This window comes from Quercus suber, unplaced genomic scaffold (genome assembly GCF_002906115.3).
Source record: "Quercus suber isolate HL8 unplaced genomic scaffold, Cork oak 2.0 scaffold_554, whole genome shotgun sequence".
Classification (NCBI taxonomy): Eukaryota; Viridiplantae; Streptophyta; class Magnoliopsida; order Fagales; family Fagaceae; genus Quercus; species Quercus suber.
Genome location: NW_027070002.1, coordinates 220,906 through 230,995, shown reverse-complemented (window position 1 = coordinate 230,995; position 10,090 = coordinate 220,906).

The window sequence follows — 10,090 nt, the reverse complement described above, 5'->3', positions numbered from 1 at the left end:
AAAAAAAAAAAAAGGGGCTGCTAATGACATGGCACAAAAAGAGCTTTGTAAAATTTATTTTAAAGCTTCCATTATTATATAATAGTATAGATAGATATGTATAGTAGGGGTATTTGCGGTGTGGTGCAGTTTTGGGCCACTTTTAGCATCGCACTTTGCGGTGCGGTTTAGCTAAAACCATAACTGCGCCGCACCTTATTTTTGCGATCACATGTGCAATGCAGTGCGGTATGATGCAGTTTAGAGTATAGCCAAAACCATAACTGCACCGCACCTCTTTTTTGCGGTCACATGTGTAGTGCTATGTATAAGATGCGGTTTGAAATCGGTATATTTTTCAAATTTTGGGTTCTTCCTACCTAGTCCAAAACTAATTTTTCTCTTTTTTTTTTGGGCCAAGTTTTAAATTATTGAGGTAGTTTTTCTTTATTTTGGGTTGACTTTTCTAGTCAACACTTGCTAGGACTATCAAACTTTTATTTTTTTTGAAAACTAGGATTATTAAACTATTAATAATTTATTTAACATTAAAAATAAATAAATATATTAATATATAGAGAAGGTGCGATGTGGTGCGGTTTATGCAGTTTTCTTATTATAAAACTACAAACCGCATTGCACCATGCGGTGTGGTGCGGTGAGGTGCATTGTTACTTGCGGTGTGGTGCGGTCATGTCATTTTGTGGGTGGTTTTGGTGCGATTTATGCGGTTTGGTGAACACCCCTATGTATCGACATTGTTTTTGGTTTTAAATTCTTCATTGATTTTATTGCTTAGTTATAAACATCTAAATAAAGTAGATGAATTTATAAATGCAAAGTTATATATAAAGCTAAAATTGTCCAAGATGAATGTGTAGAGTCAATTTATTTATATATTTAATATATTCTCAAAAAAAAAAATTTATATATTCTAATATTGTCAACAAAATTTAGGAATAAAAATTAAATAAGAAAAAGAACGATTATGTAGGCAATGACGTGACAAATAAGGTGATGCAATATGAGCATAATAGTAATAAATGCTACACTTTAACTTTTAAATATATATATATATATATATATATAGATTAATGTTGTTAATATACCAGGGTCTAGTGGTCTAGCCCTTTTGAGTTTTTTTTTTTTTGTTAAGAGGAATATATATAATAAACTAAGAAGCCATAAATGGTGAAGTCATGGCTGTGAGCCTTAAAAAGTACAAACCACCAGCATCTGAACTTAACATATTAAGTAATACATCACTAGTTGGTAAATTTAATACAACAAAATCCTCATCCAATGAGCAGTCAACATGAGCAAGAAAGTCAGCACATCGGTTCACCTCTCTAAATGTATGGCTGACCTTGAAGCGATAAAACTGCCTCAGAAGGAACCTGCAATCATTTAGAATAAGGGAGTATGATCTATTAGATGTTGAACTGCCAAATACAAGTTTAGCTACAGTGAAAGCATCAAGTTCAACATTAATTAATACTGCCTCTCTTATTTATTTATTGTTTTTTGATAGGGACTGCCTCTCTTATTGACGCATATGAGTCATGGATGGTTCATCATGTTTTAACTTGTAATGTCCCAAATCCCAGCAACCTTTCAATTTGATGTGATCACTTGAGCATTATTATCGATCCAAATGAGTAGGTCCCACGCCCACTTTTTTACCTAATCTTGTTGTTTATCCTAACTTATTCTACTCCAAGAATCCGGCCCCGGGGGTTCAATCAAGGATGAGCTTTTGTCAAAGGGGCATGCCTATAAATGAGTTACAAAAGGCAGTAATACTAAAAATTGATTGATATTTTGGTCTGATAATAAAGAACTATCATCAAAAGTGAACGTTATAGATTGAAATTAAAAAAAAAAAATGGTTTGGAATTTGCAAGAGAAGACACTCTTGAACAAAAGAGAATTAAGATAATTTCTCTGTTGGCTTATGCGTAATTTCTTAATCCAAAAAAAAAAAAAAAAAAAAAAAAAAAACAACCCCCACTTCTTAAGAGCTTGGTACGATGCTTAGTATGTACACCATAAAAATACAATAGATCAATGGAACTTCAATTATGTATTTCTCCTTTTCTAAAGTTAGTGGGAAACAATTGGCAAAATCCATTAAGTCCTTTAAAATGTGGGTTTCAAATACGGCCATTCTTTCTCTTCGTTTCTTTTATTATATAAAATTGGATATTATGCATAATGCTTAATTCTGCTATAATATATGGTTGTCAATTTTCATACAGTGAATATAGACCTTGAAACAACATATAAAACTTTGTCTTAATCTATCACTAGTGCAAATGGGTGGCCCTCATATACAATAATACAACACGAGCTTAGGTGTTCCTTATTTGTACGTTGGATTCTAAGATATTACTTCACTTGATATTGCAATATACTGGGGATATTTTTTTAGACAAGAACTGGCAGAAGAATTTTTCCCGTTGAACCATCCACTAGGGTGATATGGCAATGGTCTAGCCAAGAAAAATTCTATAAGAGTAAGAGTCCTCCAACAGGGAATGAAGTGAAGACATGCTCTTCTTTTATGGGTCTCTACCCACTTTAAGTACTAAATAGCCGTTTATATTGAATTAACTATTCATGTTCAATGTCAAAATTCAAGAACTTTGTAACTCAATTGTTACTTTTTAATATTTGTAATGGGAACAGGATTCAAATCTTCCCTCCACTGCTGGAAGTATCAAATTATAAAATAATAATAATTATAAAATTTGGAGGTAAGTGTTCCTCTAAGTCTCATCCACTCATGCTTAATGAATTTTATCTAATTCATTATACTAATTATTTATTTACTTAATCAAAAAGAAAACGTCCTTTTCTTATTATTCCCTAAAGAAGTATTCCCGAATGAGAGTGATGGGAACCTATCCATTGGCTTTCACCCCAAACCTTTCGAGTAGTCTAGGAGGTAAGATCTTCACCTTTATTCTCGCATGGTATATCAGTTCTTTGATTATTAAATTTAGTAGAAGATATGCTTGGATGCTTTTTGGAGATTTGGATCATTTTATGCTTGCAATGGAACCTGAGGCCTGAGGGCACGAAAGTTTATGCCCCCAATATGACCGCGTCAAAATTTGTAATCACTGCAGAAAGTATAATAGCTTCTTTATTAAGGGTAAAATTTAGTTACAAAATCTTATTTAATATTTTTTATTAGAGGAGAATTTTGGCAAATTTATCCTTAAATGACATTTTCTTCTTATATTTTCCATACTTGCAAAATTTCTAGAAAATTAAAGATCAATAGCTATATTATCAATAAATTTTTTAAATTGTAAGTTTTTGTAATTTAAAATTATGCATAGAAACTAAAATTATAGATCATATAATAAATAATATCCAATTGACACAAAATTTGACATGTATATTAAGAGCGTAAAGAACATGAAATTCAATGGTTTGATTTTCCAAATATCTAGTAATATTTATTTTATTGAGTTTAGACTACAACTAATTTTGTAACTAAAATTTGTCCATTTATTATTTAAGGAAATTTTTTATTGAAATCCAAAAGATTGACTTTATACTTTATCTATACTATGTATAAATCTATATTATATATAAGAAAATCCCCTCTTTAGATTAGACTTTTACGTGGTTTAGAAACACCCCTAAATCTTACGTTTAATAGGGAAAAAACTTGAGGACAACCTGATAAAAATATATCTCCAACTCCAATTAAAATGCCTACAAAATAGAAAAACTCTACAATTCACTTAACAAAAAAAAAAAAACTCAAAAGGGCTAGACCACTAGACCCTGGTATATTAACAACATTAATCTATATATATATATATATATATATATTTAAAAGTTAAAGTGTAGCATTTATTACTATTATGCTCATATTGCATCACCTTATTTGTCACGTCATTGCCTACATAATCGTTCTTTTTCTTATTTAATTTTTATTCCTAAATTTTGTTGACAATATTAGAATATATAAATTTTTTTTTTTGAGAATATATTAAATATATAAATAAATTGACTCTACACATTCATCTTGGACAATTTTAGCTTTATATATAACTTTGCATTTATAAATTCATCTACTTTATTTAGATGTTTATAACTAAGCAATAAAATCAATGAAGAATTTAAAACCAAAAACAATGTCGATACATAGGGGTGTTCACCAAACCGCATAAATCGCACCAAAACCACCCACAAAATGACATGACCGCACCACACCGCAAGTAACAATGCACCTCACCGCACCACACCGCATGGTGCAATGCGGTTTGTAGTTTTATAATAAGAAAACTGCATAAACCGCACCACATCGCACCTTCTCTATATATTAATATATTTATTTATTTTTAATGTTAAATAAATTATTAATAGTTTAATAATCCTAGTTTTCAAAAAAAATAAAAGTTTGATAGTCCTAGCAAGTGTTGACTAGAAAAGTCAACCCAAAATAAAGAAAAACTACCTCAATAATTTAAAACTTGGCCCAAAAAAAAAAGAGAAAAATTAGTTTTGGACTAGGTAGGAAGAACCCAAAATTTGAAAAATATACCGATTTCAAACCGCATCTTATACATAGCACTACACATGTGACCGCAAAAAAGAGGTGCGGTGCAGTTATGGTTTTGGCTATACTCTAAACTGCATCATACCGCACTGCATTGCACATGTGATCGCAAAAATAAGGTGCGGCGCAGTTATGGTTTTAGCTAAACCGCACCGCAAAGTGCGATGCTAAAAGTGGCCCAAAACTGCACCACACCGCAAATACCCCTACTATACATATCTATCTATACTATTATATAATAATGGAAGCTTTAAAATAAATTTTACAAAGCTCTTTTTGTGCCATGTCATTAGCAGCCCCTTTTTTTTTTTTTGTTGCAATTTTTAGTTTTTTACTTTGTTTAACCTTTCATCTTCTTCAACCATTATCTTCTTCTTAGTTCAATTTTTCATCTTCTCCAATCATGTCTTCTTAAATTTTTCATTTAATTTCCTTTTATACCTTCATAACTTCTATTGTTTCACTTTATTGAACCTTTCATCTACTTCCACCCTTCCAACCTTTCATTTTTGTAAATTCTATTGTTTCACTTTTTTGAACCTTTCATCTACTTCTACCCTTCCAACCTTTCATTTTCATAAATTCTATGGTTTTACTTTTTTGAACCTTTCATCTGCTTCCACCCTTACTCTTCCAACTAGATTTTCTTATAAATTTCTTTTACTCCATTTCCACCTCTCTCCTCTATTCTTTCCAAGTTGTTCATTGTGAAAAGGTCAATACTCTCTCTCTCTCTCTCTCTCTCTCTCTCTCTCTCTCTCTCTCTCTCTCTATATTTGTCTCTTTGGTGCATTTTTTAAATTGTTTCAACCACTTTTTTCCCTCCTAATAGTTCTTTTTGTTATTATTGATTTAATTGTCACTTCACGTATGTTTCTCTTTTTGGAAAAGTTGTATCGACTTTTATGCATATTTAGGTATTTTGGTATTCCAATTCCTAATCAATTTTTTTTTTCCTTTTTTTTTTTTTTTTTTTTTTTTTTGTTGCAATTTTTAGTTTTTTACTTTGTTTAACCTTTCATCTTCTTCAACCATTATCTTCTTCTTAGTTCAATTTTTCATCTTCTCCAATCATGTCTTCTTAAATTTTTCATTTAATTTCCTTTTATACCTTCATAACTTCTATTGTTTCACTTTATTGAACCTTTCATCTACTTCCACCCTTCCAACCTTTCATTTTTGTAAATTCTATTGTTTCACTTTTTTGAACCTTTCATCTACTTCTACCCTTCCAACCTTTCATTTTCATAAATTCTATGGTTTTACTTTTTTGAACCTTTCATCTGCTTCCACCCTTACTCTTCCAACTAGATTTTCTTATAAATTTCTTTTACTCCATTTCCACCTCTCTCCTCTATTCTTTCCAAGTTGTTCATTGTGAAAAGGTCAATACTCTCTCTCTCTCTCTCTCTCTCTCTCTCTCTCTCTCTCTCTCTCTCTCTAAATTTGTCTCTTTGGTGCATTTTTTAAATTGTTTCAACCACTTTTTTCCCTCCTAATAGTTCTTTTTGTTATTATTGATTTAATTGTCACTTCACGTATGTTTCTCTTTTTGGAAAAGTTGTATCGACTTTTATGCATATTTAGGTATTTTGGTATTCCAATTCCTAATCAATTTTTTTTTTCCTTTTTTTTTTTTTTAGTGATCCATTTAGATGTTAAAGTATGAGACTTTACTAAATTTTGTTTATTTTTAAATCATTTTGGGTGAACAGAATTGTAGTTTTTGTATAGAAAGCATTCTTAATAATTGTATTAGAAATACTCTATATATAGTGCCACTTATTTAGATAAAAGCAAAGGTTAATCAAATGGAAATAATTGGATTAGTGACATATTTTAGCTTTTGCAATTGTATTTTCATTATTTTGTTGTTGTTGTTGTTATTGTTGTTGTTATCAATTATTATAATGATGCAAATAGAAACTTAATTATGAGATTTTGGTTATAATTGTGTATTTTATAATCTCTTTGGGTGGACAAATTTGCAATTTCTCCAAAGAAAATAATCTTCATAGATTATATATAATAAATTATTTTCCTAATCCATCAAATTAATCATTGTTAAGTGATGATTGATATGACATTTTGCAAAGTGATGATTGATAAGACACTTTGTTTTTTTGCAAAGTATCTTCATATAGGTTTGTTTTGATTCAGTGTATTTTTATGGATGTATTCAGATAAGTAATGTATTCAAGAAGCATCAGGATTATATATTGTCTACTTTAAAAGATATATAATATTAAAGTAGGATGCCACAAGTTGAAATTTTTTAATAATGGAAAAAAGCTATTTTTCTCATTCTTTTCTAACTGTCATAATTAGAAAATTTTAATCCACACTATATATTATCACTAGCAAATTGGCTCACAATATGAATAGATGAAAATATTAATATAAAATAAAGTAAAAAATATATATATAATTTTTTATTTATAAAAAAACACAAATTTCGTTACTAAAAAAAAAAAAAAATTTTGCCCTTTGTTTGTGTGGTAAACAGTTATATAAAAAAGAAAATGAAATTCTCTTATGAGAAAACGTTTTGTTACAAATTATTAATCCTAATATATAATTTTATGAATTTTTTAAAATAAATTATATATTACATTTCATTTCAAAATAATCAGATATTCAAAATCCTAAATGCAAAATGGGGTGCTTTTATTTACAATTTTTGTTTGTGACGAAACAATGAAATTCATAGGACAGTCCATCTTTTGGCTGTGGAATAGTCAGTTTAGAGTGGATTCTATTTTGTTTGTTTATCTTAGAATCCACTCTAAATTGACTATACCTTCTCCAAATGATAAATTATTAGCCTTACCTTTCGTTCAAGTTGTAGCAGTGGAAATTTTGCAACAAATCACAAAGCGCCACATGCAAAGCTCTAGAACTTCAAAGACTTGACCATCAAAACTTCATCGGATTCAAGCTCTAAAGCCCCGAAGAACCTTTACCACAAATATTAAAAAAAAAAAAAAAAGGTTACTAATGCTCCGTTTATTTTGAAGTAAAATATTCTTTTAGAAAATGTTTTCCCATTTTTAGGTATTTGTTTGCATCTAAAATATGGTCAAACTTGTAAAATATTTTCCGTTAACTATCAAATTCTTTATAAAAAGTTGTAAGCCATTTTACCTTTAAAAATTTGGAAAAGTATTTTTAAAAATGCAAAATGGCTTCCCCTTAACCNTTGTAGCAGTGGAAATTTTGCAACAAATCACAAAGCGCCACATGCTATTTAGTGGATCCCACTGACATTATTTAAAGACCAATGAAAATATTCCAAATGTTTCTAAATAAAAATTGCAAAGAATACTTAGAGCCAATCACACGTCGACACCTGTTGATAATTTAATTTTAAATGACATAAGCAGTCAAATTAAATATTGTTATGTGTCTATTTTATATATATATATATATATATATATATATATATATATATATATTATTTGTCATGTGTTATTTTAAATTAGAACCTTTGGCTAATCAAATAATGCTATGTGTCCCTTGGAGAATAAGACAAAAAGTCCTCCATTTAAATTATGACATGTATCACTACTCATAGTCAATCACGTGTAATCACACCTCTCTAAGACTCTTATAAATAGAGATCTTCCTACCTAGTAGTTAGGTTACCAGTCATCTGGACTAGGCAACTGGTGTCTACAGTCTAGTGATTGGAGTTGCCGCTCTAGTGATCAGTGCTAGAGGTCTGGTCATTGAAGCCGTTGTTCCAACTATCGATGTTAGCGATCTGGTGGTTGACGTTGCTACTCTAGTAACCAGTGGTGGGTTCAGTGGCAGGAGTTGCCTCTTCAGCTACCAACGACTGATGTCGGAGGTCTGATAACTGAAGTTGTCGTTCTGACCACCAATGTTGGTAGTTCGCTTACCAAAGACACTGCTCTAGAGACGATCACCAACAGTTTGGTTGTCGAACCACTATTACGGCTACTAGTTTTGGAAATTTGTCACTGGACCTCTAGCACCAGTAGCTTTAATGGCTAAGATACCGATTTTTGTAGTTTGTTTGAAAAATTTTACTTATCATATCAAATACTTGAAAATATTTTACATATAAAAATTTTTACTTTAAAACTAACGGGAAGTAAAATCTTAATAAAGTATTGTGTGGTGGGTCCTCATTGATGAGACGTTAAAAATTGAAAGTACAATACTTCTTATAAATGAAATAACATTTGCTCATTGGGATACTTTAAAAATCGAAAGTAGAATCCAACATTACAACACTTCTTATAAATGAAATAACATTTGCTTATTAAGAAGGTGAAAATCCTATTTTGAGGTTTACATTTTGGGATCATGGTTAATTTGATTTTTTACTTTTTGGTTACAATTAATTTATTTTTTATAATTTTCAGCTTATAATAATTTGGTGCCTACCATCAACTCAATAATAGAAATCTTCTCATATTTAAAAAAAAAAAAAAAAATTCAATAACAGAAATTGACTATAAATTAAAAATAATAAAAATTAAATTGACTATTCTAAAAATATAGATAACTAGTTGCTAATCCGTGTGATGCACGGGAGAATTTTTCAAAAATTATATATATTTACTTTAATGATGCTATGAAAGTATAATTACATTTGAAATATAATCAAACGTTAAAGGAAAATTAAACAATTGTATACATTATTGCAAAATATTTAGATGAAAAAAAAATGTAATAAATGAATGCTTCCTCTATACAAATCCTAATAGGCAAATATATCATTTTTTATTTAATAAATATATTTCTTATACTCTGTAATCTAGAATATTAGATGATACTTGTAAGGACTAGATTTTGACCCTCAGTTCACTAGAAAGGGATGATGGCCCAACGAGCCCAAAACAATATGAGTCCGTTTGGTACGCGTGTTTAAACAAAAATTTTCAATTTTTATGAAAATATGTGTGGGTGAAAAAGTGTATGAAAATACGTGTAATGTTGTTTAAAAACTGAAAATATGTGTTTAAACACATGTACCAAACGGGACCATATTTGTTAGAGAGTGGATCTTACAGGTAAGACTCAGTAAATCATGTATAGGCCACAAAAGATTGGATTTGCGCAAGAAAGATAAGAAAACATAGTTTGAGGGGAATAACACTCCTCGGTCAAATCTGAGGATGAAGTGTTCTTATATTCACTGAAGTTTCTTTAAGTATAAGATGTTCTCTCTATTTTGTTTGTTTTTTTTTTTTAGTGATTACATACCCCATTTCTCACGGGGGCTTTTCTGTATATAATCATATTCCTTTTCAATCCCAGCCTTCCATCTGTTGATTGTATAAGTGATCTTCTAGATGCTTGTCCCATCAGAGCCCTTCTGGAACCATTGTGTGTAGTTGTAAGGCAATATCACTATTCAGACATCATTTCCACATAAATGTAGTCAATTGGTTAGGTGCAAAACATTTAATGTGGTGGTAACAACCTTCTTCTCAAATATTTCCTAGTTCACTGTAGACTCTTTTATCTGAAGCTTATCCTTAAAAGCATGGTACCCTCTTC